Consider the following 13,276-nt stretch of genomic DNA (forward strand, 5'->3'; position numbering starts at 1 on the left):
GTGTGTGCATGCATTAACTTTGCTTTGACGGGATGGTATTAGATGTGGATAATTTTGTTTAGATAAACACGGCACATGTTAGAAATGCAAACAAAAATTAGAAATTTGTTTCTCTGCATGCTTCACATAATGTGTGTTGCTCAGGCATTGGACTGCATTGTATATGTGTAGCTGACCGATAACTGTCCCAAGAGGTCATCAGTTGACATGGCTCACACAAGGTGGAGTAGGAGCATACAGGGCTTTAGGGCCCATGTTTTTGTTTTTTTACACCATAAATGGACTGTGAACAACCATGACTATTTTACATATTCAGAAATTCGATTAAATCTGCCAGACTCACCCTCGGGTGTGTGACGGATGCAGCCACACAGGGTCCCATGCTCCCACATACGTATTAATAAGTTAATTTTTTTTTCTCACAACAATTAGAACAAGATAACTACGTGATAAGGTATTCAACTATAGAAATGGTTATTCCAAAAATAATACAAATAAAAACAAATTATTCCAACTTGCAGGAGCCCCACAGATAATTTTCTCTATGGCCTGCTCTGCGTCTGGTAATGGCGGCCCTGGAAAAGACCTAATCCAGAGGGTCTACTGATATTTTATTACGGCATGAAATCAATTTAACTTGGATAATGCAGTTATTATAAACTATAATTGAAACAGTTGACACATTAAGTGCAACCAATTTTTTCAGCTAGTTTTTGGACCCTTAATACCTTACTTTTTATCTTTTCTTCCTTCAGTGAATTATGCCTTTTTTGATTCCTATTTTAAGCATATTTAGTGCTTTTCGCCTGCCTATTTCGACCATTTTTTGTTCCTAAACTTACGGGCATATATGCTGGCCTGTATTTAGGGTCTCTTATGGTCCTACCCAATCTCGGAAGTATTTGAATATTTTCGTTATCATTGCAATATTAGTTGCATTGCCAGATCCATATTTAAGTATGTGCGATTAAAGAGCGTTTTTTTTTTTTGCAGAAGGATATTACCTCTAAATTTCACTACAAGTGTTAAATAGGATATGAAATCAAGAATTTCCATGATTTATATGAGTTCAAAACACTTGTGAAAAAAGATGTTTACAGCAAGAAAACTTGAGAAAAGGCAAATTTTTGGAAATGAGCTTGAAAATAGGTTAAATTATCAAGTAATCGTAGCATTTTTCCTGAACCTTCGGGCTCTAGTAAATATCTTGTTATATTAATATAGAGCAGGGGTTCTTAACCTTTTTTTAAGCTTCAACCTAAAATCAGCAAGACCAGCTTCGCGACCCACGGGACAGTTTTTCGAAATTAATGAAAACAGTGACGCAATAAGGGAATTTATAACAGGACTGGATTTGAACGATCCATCTCGGAAGCCCCTGCAAATCAAGTATGGGTTGTGACCCAATAGCTTAAGAATCTATGGCTCTGAATGGGTTTATACGATCCATCACGAAAGCCACTTCTAATCAAATCTGGGGCGGGACCGTAGCTCAACAGCCCCTTGCTGTTAGTAAATTTGAACGACTCATAGGTTAAGAATCCCTGGCCAGAAATCATTAGTTTTTGTACAATTGACAAACATAAGACAAATTACATTTTGCAATGCTTTTTATTTTGTTTTCAGGGATACATTCATGCAAAGGTAGTCGGAAACTTGTATATGAGCGTTGATGAGTATTTTTCTTGTTGGAAAATACATATACTTCTGAGAGGTTGTTTCGGCGGTATGCATAAAGACAAACTGCTATATACTGTTCAGAATATGGATCTTCAATTTTCCTTCTTCCTTGACGAGTATAATTCTCCTGAAACTTAGTTTCCGCCCTGAAAGTAATTGAAGAAAATGAAATGCATCGCACACCATTGTACAGTAAAATCTCTATATAACGATACTCTGCGGAAATCGTTTTAGATCAGGGGTTCTCAATCTCTGGTCCACGTGCACTTCCCAGGGGTTCCGCGGCCGCTCCAGCACCATAAAGTTCGATAAATGAAAAGTGGCTTACGGGCCTCCACCAGAGAAATCTTAAATTAAAAAGTTTGAGAACCGATGTGCTAGAGAAATTATCGTTGTATCGAGAATCAGCAGTTTTTAACATTAAGGGGTTGCGTTATCATAGCCCCTGAAGTTGATTTTTCAAAAGTTGACAAAAAAAAATTCTTCCGAATGCAAATCGAATACTAAAAATTTCGTGTCAGTCGTTTAATTTGCTCTTTCATACTAAAAGGAAGAAATGATGAATTATAGGACAAAAATGTGTACGAAAAAAAAAAAAACACTGAACGCGATTTTCTTCGATTGCATTTTTTTGAGCTCATCTGTAAGACTAAAAAAAAACTGCACCAAAAACTGAAAATTTGCAGAAACGTTCATTTGACGTATGTAAAAAAAAATGAACCTCGAACTTGGATATCTGACTATTCTCGTTAGAATTTCATGAATTTTTAAAGTTTAAAAAAAATATATGAATTTAAAAAATTTGAGAATTCAACATTAAAAAAAAAAAAATTACTTCCCATCTACCAATTGCTAAATCGGAGGTTCATTTTTCTAACACGTGTTGAATGAGCATTTCTGCGAAATTTCAGAAATTTTGGTGCAATGGTTTGTTTAAATCTTAGATAAGCTCGAAAACACACACCACCACACTGCAATCTGAGATAATCACGTTCAAAGTGTGTTTTTCTTGCATACATTTGCGCTACAATTCATTATTTCTTTCTTTTATTAGTGAAAGAACGAATTAACCGATTGAACGAAATATTTAACATTTGATTTACAATTGGAAGAAATCGACATCAGGGGTCGTGACATACTTTAAAGCATTTTTAAACATCACCTGAAAAAATATCGTTGTAGAGGGATTTATCGTTACATCGAATATCATTGTAGCGAAGTTTCACTGTAATTATTTTTAAGTACACCCAATGAAGAAATTTTTCTTCAATGGTAAAAACTATAGATTTTTGATTCAAATAAATTTTGAAACACTCAATATATAGTCAATTCGCGATAACTCGAACTCTGATAGCTCGAGTATCTGTTTAGGTTTTCACTCGACGGAAAGTTCAAGAAATTTTCCGTACTTTATAATGTTAAAATTAACTCGAAGTTTTCTTCTTTCAAGTTGAAGTTTTTGGGAATGAGAGAAATTTAAAAAATAGCTTTTAGTAGGTAGAATTTTTTTAGCAATAGAATTAAGCACAGATTCATTTGTTTTCTTGCAAAATGTGAATGACTTTCTCACGAAAGAAGAGATAAACAGTCAAAAATCAGCATTCTTTGACAGAAAATAATCTTGTATGCACTTTTATGATTTGTTTCCATTTAAATGAGTAACATATGCGTCCGTTTTTTCAATGCAACATGTACGTCTAGTTTAGTTCTAAATATTTTCACTCAATAATTAAATATGATCAAATCAGAGTAACTTATCTTTTCGAATTTCTTCATCTCCAGTATAGTGACATGTTTTACTAATACGATATTCCTAAACAGCGTTGTTATTTTAATAAATTTTTCCTATTCTCAAATCGGAATTTCCGATAAGTCGAACTAACGATAACTCGAACTTTTTTTGTCGGCTGCTGCACATTCGACTTATCGAGATTCGACTGTATCTCACATTCATGGCAGTAGTAAAACAATCTACACTAAATGAACTAAACCAAAGAGTCACACTTACTCCTCCTCCTCCTCCTCCCTAAAACAGAAAAGCATTCATTACTAAAATATAATTGGTTGGTGAAGGAATGTGTATATATTGAATTTTACCGACTAAATGAGAAATGATCAACAATACCTTTTGCAAACAAATTTAAACGTTTAATAAGTTTCAAGAAAGTAGCTACGGCGAAAACGGAGCATTGCCCGGCGATCTCGAGCTAAAGGATGGCTTCAACTGAGGCAAGATAATGCTCTTAGGAGGTGGGGCTGCGCAATCTTGATAAGTTCGAGCTTTTAATAACGTGTGTATCTGTTATCTACACGACAGGCACATATATTAACGAAACGACAATGCTGAGACTACGTCACAAATGATAATGACAAGGGCTCTGTGTTATAAACTTAGAAATAATAACAATTTTTTGATTATTGTTACTGTGGACACTTGATTTTGCGAACCTCCAATTTACCGAACACGACGAACTCCCATTTCTATTAACCCCTTAACATTTTTTTACCCCAAATTCGATCCAAAAAATGTCACATTCTTTTTAGTTGCATTATTTTGTTCATTTTACATTTTGTAAGTAGGAAAATGTTATTAAAAATAATATTTACAATAGTCATTTTATAACAATTATTTTTACTGTAAATAAAATAATATTTTCTCTGGAAGTTGTCTTTTTTTCCTGCATGAGCCCTAAATGGCAAGTTACATTTACGGTTGTGCATATAAAAAAATACAAAAAAAAAAAAAAAAAAAAAAATGTTACGATGGGGTGCAAACAAAAATAAGTGATATTTTTTGGAAATCGTCAAAATAATCGTGAGAGTGATTAACTAATTTTTTATTTCCCGCACTTTTTTCATCATTTCTCTCATTTACGAACTAATTATCAAGTCCTTACGTGTTCGTAAAAACAAACGTAGACTATTTTTATTCCATCGGGGTATGGTGCATACGATGTGAAAACTTTGAATAGGATATAACATAATGGGAATAATCTATATACATAATTCATGATTTTCTGTGTGTGCGTGTTCTCTATACAAATCTACAACTTTAGATCGATCTTCGCTAAATTTTGCATATATGCCAAACAGGAACCGACTCGAACGATAGGCTACTTTAAAAATTTGTCAGAGCTGGGCAAATGCTTGGAATAAGCAAAAAAACTGTCGTGCAACAATTGTTCCTTGGTTTCAACAAATGACTTTGGAATGTTTACTTTGGTTACCGTGGATCTCAATGTGTTTCAGACATGTTCATGACTTTATAATGGTTTGTCTCTTCTTTAATGCTGCCAGCAATTAAAGAAAACCCGGACAGTGCCGGGTGTTACAGCCAGTGCCGTAACTAGCCATTTCTGTTCCCTGTACAAGAATTTACATTTAGGTCCCTTCTAGCCCATTCTTAAGCTCAGAGAATGGCTCATTTAGGCCCATTCTCTGGGTCCCCTTCCAAGTGGGTCTGGCTGCACCCGTTGCACCTGCCTAGTTACGGCACTGATTATAGCTAGTACGGAATAAATTGTCTCTTATTTCAGACAGCGATTTGAACATGAGACAGACAATCATTTGACAGTTATTTCAGACATTTATGAATCAAGTATTTTTGTGATGACTATTAAAAATTGCAAGTATGTATTGATTTAGCACTTACGCCCTTTGATCATTAAACATTGAAAACATGATAAACTGAAAATATATAAACATAGAAATTGATCTAAACTATATTTTCTATAATTATTATCTGATGGGCAAAAACAATTTAAAAAATTTTGAATATTTATTATTGATAGGATTTCTAGCTGTTACATATTTAAAGTAACAGATGTGATTTTCAGTTTAATTTTTACAACACATAGTCTCTGAAAATATTGTTTTACTACAGTCCATCCCAAAAGTTTAGACACTAGATTTTTAATTGCCCCGTGGATACCGTTTCAGTTTCTTTTGCTTGTGATCAGAATGCAAAAACATACTTTAAACGTTGTTCATTGTCGAGAAAAATGAGTTTTAGATTTTTTTAAACTGAAAAATTTTGAAAAACAGCTCTTAAAATTTATAAAAACTTCCGAATTTCGAATATGCGAATTTCGAAAATTGCGTCTATATGGCGTATCAGGGGCGTGACAGTATTAAAGTGGAAAGCTATTAAAAATTGTGTACGATATATTTTGTACGATGAAGTTAGACCTTCGAGCACTTCATTTGAAGAAGGAGAAGAAGAAGAAGAAGAAAAAAAAAACACACACCACACACAACAACAACAACAACAACAACACACATTGCTATTGCTTTGAGCAGGTAGAAATGAAGTGTCTGACGTGTATTGGCCCAACGTGTGTCCCAAAAGCCAAAACCTGGTTGAGGTAGGCAACGCAGTACAAGTTTACGAGGAAACAAACTGTTGGAAGACTGGCTTCAACGCAAAATGATTGCTTAGGAAATCGCCTGTCACAACGAGAGGTGGAGAAGAGAGGCTGAAATGGGCACGAAATCATATGTACGACACATTACATCTTTTAAGTTATCATATGTTCTATGGAAAAAGGGTCTATTCAGAAATCTGCGGCCGTAAAAAAAGCTCTTTAATCGCGAAAATGTATCGGTTTTAGATTGGCCATCGATGAGTCTTGATTTAAATCTTATTAAACATGTATGGGACATACTTACGGTAAATGTGTTTGCAAATGAAATACAGTATTTTTTTTCGACTGTTTCTGACGTGCAGAGCTCTATCAAGGAAGCAATATACAGTTTTGATGTTGAAACCCCTGCAGAATTTAATTAGATTCATGGAGGATAGTGTGTTTGAGGTTGTTAGAAAAAAAAAGGTAAAATCTATTTGCTATATTAAAAACCTGCAATTTTTTTAAATCTGAATTTTCTCTAAACTTTTGAGACAGGAATTTTTTGTATTTTCGATACTATAAATATTCTAAATGTTCTTTCGTAAATTTTTTTCCCTATGAATATAGAAATGCTTCAAGTATTATCCATTAAAAGGTGCTAATTCTACTCGCCGTATTTTTCTTGTTATTTTGAAAAAAGTGCGTTATCTAAACTTTTGAGACGGATTGTATATCTCTCTCATAGGGATAATAATTATTTTTATCTGATGCGTTATAATTAATAATGTGCTGTTTTATTTTGTGATTAATAAAAATTTCAGTAATGAAATTAAATTAAAAAAGTAATCGGTACTAATTGGTAAAAACGAATGAAAGCTTTTGGTATTCTATTAACATGAGAGTGGAAGAAAGTATACTCACTCCATCCTAAGATATAAAATATAAGATTATTTATAATATACAAAATTATATTATTAATAACATACAAAAATAAAATAATATAAGATTTTAATAATGTATAAATGAAATAAAAAGATTGACTGTGTGCGCCGAAATGATTAATTGCTGTTTCTAAATAATATTCATGATCACACTTCGAATATTATATTTCTTAAAACTTCAAATAATTTAATATCTTTCATTACAGTTAATATATGGAGTATCCATAGTCGTAAGCGGGCAAAAATATAAAAGCGAACCCCGATATCTTCCGTATAAATTATTCTGTTTACTTTATATAATGTAAAACAATATGTCAATGTACAAATACTTACGGGCACTGGAAAAAAGTAATGCAATCATTATAGCCTAAATTTTTCTTAATGATTAAGATTTCATATAGCAAAATGAATCTCTTCCCTTTGATCGCAGTGCCAAAATAGATTTTGGAACTAAGATTATTTAAGACTTTTGCTCTGTGGTTGGCGAAACATTCTCCTTCAAGTCTATTTATCAAGGAGTAGATATTAATAGTTTCTTGGATATTCGTTTTATAAATGGATCTACAATGAGAACAGAACACGACGATTCTTAATGGAAAAAGGTTCACAGAAAGAAGGAAAAAATCACATTTTCGGAAATACACTGTGTATCTTGAAAAAATATTTTTATATATTTTCTTTTAGAATAAAATTTAAATAGTGCTTTCACAGTAATAGCTCAAAAAACAGGTCCGTTGCTAGAAACTTTCTTCGGGGGGGGGGGGGGAAACCAAAGTGATATAGAAAAATAGATTTGGCCATCTTTTTCCCTTTTTTCGGTAATTTTCTCACATTGCGGGGGGGGGGGGAACCAGATCCCCAAGTGTCCCCCCCCCTCCCACCATCACCTTGAGCTCAAATGTTTTTTTTTCCCCCGAAATGAAATCACGTCTGGCTAATATTATACTTTATGATTCGCATTAGAAAATTAATAAATTAGAATTTGGAAAAAAAAATTAGAGTTTGCTTGATTTTACTGTCCGCTAACATGAAGTGAAATACATTGAAGACCTATTCCACGGGACTGGGGATCAGAAAAGTGTTTTTAACGGGAAGTGTCAGTTATAGGGAGGCTCCGCTGTATTACGAAGCTTTACATTTCCGTTGAATGAGTATAATCATTTCTAAAATGTTTATATACATACGCTTTATGTAAAATTTCTTAAACTTTTACTTTTTCTGGGGAAAGAAATATTTTATAAAATGTTCAAATTAATATTTAGTGTGTGAAAAAATTTACACTTACTCTCGGCTAATGCAACTAAAAGAAAAGAAAATGACATAAATTTAAGCATATTTGAATCTCATAGCAGTTAATTTCATTCAATTATTCAAGAATTTCTGCACAGTAGGCTCATAGAATTGAACTTATTGTCAAGATAGGTTGATTTGATATTTAGCGACGATCACATTTCAAATACGCTACACAAAATATACCTGGAAACGTTCTAGCAATTTTCATTAAGATTCAGCATGGGAAAATCACAGATATCGTCAACAGGGTTTGAAATATCGAGCCAAAATATAGGCACCAATTAAATATTCAAAGAGCCAGGCATACACCTTTTTTTATTGCCTGAGCTAGAAATCACACACAGAAAATTTTTAGGCACCAATACCATTTTTTTTTATCACAATGGCGATCCTGCGCCTGGAATTTGTCACGCCCTGATGGTTAGATATTGTCAGTAGTTAATATAGAGAGACATTCATGGCGAAAGAGAGAGAAACTACATTTAAACTTTTACTGTCATTTCGTTCATCAATTTTCAGAGTTATTGAGTTATTCGCATGCTGATAAAGAGGAGAATTATGCCAAATATACTACACATGTTACTGTAAATGTACGGTTATTATGCATACTTACAAATCGTCTTAGTAAGTTAGATTAATTTATTACTTTCACCGGTAATTATGAATAGTACCCAAGCGTCGTTGGTAAATTTAATAGGTATTAAAAACATTATCACTTTTTTTCAGGTGGTTATACATAATAACCAAGTGTCGGTAAATTTGGTAAATATTTCTATAGTTATCTTTACAAAATTAGGTTTGAGGTCACGGACCACATCAGGTGACTCCGAGGGCCACGGGTTCAGCCTGTAGGGTTTAATTAGTACCTTCTGTAGCTTAAATATTTGGGGAAAAAACATAGCATTGTATGCTGAAATTTGTCGCCTACCTTGAATGAGCATAGCCAGACCAACGATAGCAGCGTAGAATGTATTCATGACGAGGCGTCAGACACAAAGACTACGATTCTTGCAATTTTCAGCAACATTTTTATACCGGCGACATGACCCAATTTCATGAGAAAAACAAAGTACTTAAGCATTATTCTTCTAGAAAAAATTCCAAATGGAATGAACAGCACGCTTAATGTTCATTAGCCGCATACAAAAAATAAAAAAATATTCCGTATTAACTCTAGAGTATAAACATGCACAAGTTCCAAGATAATACTATTCTCATACTTGGAGTATTTTCATCTGAGATTTATCGAGATTTTCCAGAATTCCACATTTAATACGTCTTTGATGTGTTTATTTACGTTTTCATATTATAATGAATACGTTTCATTTAAGCGAAAAAACACGAACTTTTCGAAAATATAGAGATTTTCTATTTCTCGCTTCATGAGTTGTTTTTGATATCTCGGCATTTCTTCTAGAATTTTCGAAGAAGTAATCGAGAATAAGTAATATACAGCTTCGTTTATATATAATGAGAACTGCGTTCCATTTCAATCATTTTTTATTCAAGGAGCAAATTTCGAATGACCATCAAAAGGATTAAAAGAACTCAATTTCCATTCGAAGAGAATTGTATTGTTCCCGAAAAAAAAATACAATGAATATATATATACATACAAGATTCATCGAAAGACTGGTTATTTGTGGAGATGAAGATGACAAGGAAGAAAATTCATCACTGCCCCCACGAGGACTCGAACCCCGGTCTCTCGCTTGCTATTTGTTGATTGTTGACGCCGTCCATGTACGGTGCCTTTCAACATATATATACGCTCCAAGGTTGAAATATTCTAGCTGCTTTCATAGCTTAGATGGTAGAGCACTCGTCCGGCAAGCGAGAGACCGGGGTTCGAGTCCCCCGTGGGGGCAGTGATGAATTTTCTTCTTTGTAATCTTCATCTCCACCAATAACCAGTCTTTCGATGAATCTTGTATTGACAAGCGGAGAGGACGTTTCTATATGCATATATATTTATATAGCCTATATATATTTTTTTCAAACGCAGGTGATTCCGCGTGCATATATGCTCGTTATAATGACCCTTTTCGTTCCACGGTAAATGGACGTTATATTGGGAGGTAATTATAGCGAACGTTTCAAAAAAAAATCGTAAAATATAGCTTCTCCGCTTCTTTCAAATGTTGGAATTTCCCTTCCCGTGATCTACTACGCCAACAAGGAAACCCCAACTCTTCTGCTTTTATAAGGGGCCGTTCAAGTATTACGTCAGCAAATTTTCAGCCATTTTTGACCTCCTTCCTCCTGTCAGCAAAAGCCATTCCAAACTCTGACCCCCCCCCCTCCCCCCATCAACAAAATTTCTTCAGCACTGCCCCTACCTCCTTACTCATATTGGCGGGATCAGAAACGTACGAGGGAAGGTGGGGGGTTTTATGTTTCATTCTCGCTGAAACATTCGTCCGAGTGGAAGACGATAGAAGAGGAAGTGAACTCTTTGACTTATTGCATTTAATACACATACACATGATAAAGGATGAAGCACGAATAGCAATAGATGTTAACGCGTTGGCTACATGATTGCGAATGCTCGAGAGAGCGTGAGACACAGAAGCAGAACAGACAGCAATCTTAAATCACTTGGACATTATAAACAAAGCACTAATAAGGTCTATTAGATGCTGCCATCTATATTAACGAAATAGATCACAGCACCCCTCCCTTCTTAGTTAGGAAAGTCGTCGATTCCCAGTCGTTTTGGGCGAATGATTGTTCGTTCCGGTCTCGGAGTCTTTGTTGCCACAGTTCCGTTATCGTTTGGTATCTGCTCGTTTGCAAACGTTGAACTTGAAGGTTCTGCACTAGTCTCTGTTGACACATCTGCAGGAATTGGACTCGATCCGGAAATCTCTGAACTTGTAGGATCTGTAGGATAACGGTTCATCATTTGGTCAGCGTGACGTCGGACAACATCTCCGGTATTGGTGATGGCTTTGTATGACACTGGTCCGGTTGGTTTCACAACAGTAGCCGGAATCCAGGATGCACCCTGGCTATAATTTCTGATGTAGACAGCATCTTTGGCATCGAATCGTCTCACTTTTCGTTGCTTTTGCTCTGTAGCTGCATCTTGCTCTTGTTTCCACCTTCTATCACCCACCAAGTCTGGATGAAGACGGTCCAAGACAGTAGTTAGCCTCCTTCCCATCAGTAGCTCAGCTGGACTGACCCCTGTTACTGAAGATGGCGTGATGTGTTGATGAAGTAGGAAATTGGAAAGACGCTTTCTCCAGGAACCTGAAACGATGCGTTTTAGAGAGTCCTTCACCGACTGGACAGTTCTCTCTGCTTGACCATTTGCACATGGTCTGTAAGGAGCAATCAGTGCTTGACGAATACCATTACTTTCTAGGAAACGGCGAAAATCGTTAGATGTGAACTGAGGTCCATTATCGGAAACTACAACATCGGGCAAACCATGAGTAGCGAAAATCTCGCGCAGCACATCGATGGTTTCGGTGGCAGTAGTTGATGCCATTCGTCGTACTTCAGTCCACTTGGAGTAAGAGTCAATCAGAATCAAGAAGTTTTGTCCTTGAAATGGTCCAACGAAATCTATGTGAACTCGAGACCAAGGCTTTGTCGTTATTTCCCACGGATGGATTGGAACTTTGGGAGGTGCATGCCTTGTACGTTGACAGTTCGTACATCTTCTTACGTAGTTTTCAATATAAGCATCCATGCCTGGCCACCATACGAACGATCTTGCAAGAGCTTTCATGCGTTCAACGCCTGGATGCGCGACATGCAATTCACTTAAAACTCGAGATCGACCTGGCACTGGAATAATTACTCTATTTCCCCACAATAAGCAATTTTTATGCACTGATAGTTCATTCCTTTTTATGAAATAAGTTTGAAACTGTGAATTTTTCATCTCAACAGGCCAACCTTTTAGTACCCAGTTCAATACTCTAGAAAGTATTGGATCTCTAATAGTCATTTTTGAGATATCCACAGCATGAAGGGGTGGATTTTCTAATTCTTCTATGAATAGCACTTCTAATGGAGAAGTGACCATGGATTCGGGAGTTTTTGCATTCGGTAATCTGCTTAGGGCATCCGCATTACCAATTTTCTTTCCCGGCTTATGAATTAACAAAAAATCATATGCATTTAGAAGCAAACTCCACCTTAGCATTCGCGGAGATAAAATCTCTTTCGTGGGCTTATTTTTATTGAAAATTCCCAAAAGAGGTTGGTGGTCAGTAACTATAGTGAATGAGTGACCATACAGAAAATGATGAAACTTTTTTACTCCAAATACTATACCCAAAGCTTCCTTATCGATTTGAGCATAGTTTCGTTCTGTAGTAGTTAAAGTTCTCGAGGCATAAGCTATTGGTGCTTCTGAACCATCAGGAAGTACGTGACTCAAAACCGCACCAACTCCAAAAGGTGAAGCATCGCATGCCAACACAATGGGAAGCTTTTCATCGAAAGGAACTAACACACAATCCGAACTTAACAATTCCTTCAGAGAATTGAAGGCATCATCGTGGATCTTTGACCATTTGAATGGTGCATTTTGATCCAGTAATCTATGCAACACTTCCGCAACTGTAGCCTTATCCTTAAGAAAACTGTTATAGAAATTTATCAGCCCTAAAAATGCCTGCAATTGTTGTTTGTTTTTTGGAATGGGAGTCGAACGTATTGCTTCAATTTTCGAATTGGAAGGGTGAATACCCGCAGCATCGATACGGTACCCTAAAAATTCAACTTCAGTGACTCCAAAAAGACATTTTTCTCTTTTAGCACGTAATCCGACATTTTTAAGTTTGTCTAGAACGCATTCCAATCTTGATGCTAATTGATCTAGAGAATTAGCCCTGATCAAAACGTCATCAAAATATGGAACTACTCCTTCCAAATTTGAAAACAAATTTTCGATCATATTTTGGAAAATTCCAGGAGCAACATTAACACCATATTGCAATCTGTTAACCTTGAAAGCACCCTTGTGAGTTACAATTGTCTGGGCCTCAGCTGAAGTTT

At 35.5% G+C, this 13,276-nt stretch overlaps 1 long non-coding RNA gene across 1 annotated transcript; it reads right to left on the reverse strand.

The window, feature by feature from the left end:
- Positions 1-1,592: 1,592 nt before the first annotated feature.
- On the reverse strand, positions 1,593-3,729 carry LOC149082830 (uncharacterized). The gene is made up of 2 exons (XR_016193198.1): positions 3,689-3,729; positions 1,593-1,826 (listed from the first exon to the last, which is right to left on the reverse strand). It is a non-coding gene; the product is annotated as an uncharacterized LOC149082830 (long non-coding RNA).
- Between the last annotated feature and the right edge of the window lie 9,547 nt (positions 3,730-13,276).

This window comes from Pholcus phalangioides, unplaced genomic scaffold (assembly GCF_987345545.1).
Source record: "Pholcus phalangioides strain wild (caught in Gottingen) unplaced genomic scaffold, Ppha-v1.0 ptg000009l_1, whole genome shotgun sequence".
Taxonomy (NCBI): Eukaryota; Metazoa; Arthropoda; class Arachnida; order Araneae; family Pholcidae; genus Pholcus; species Pholcus phalangioides.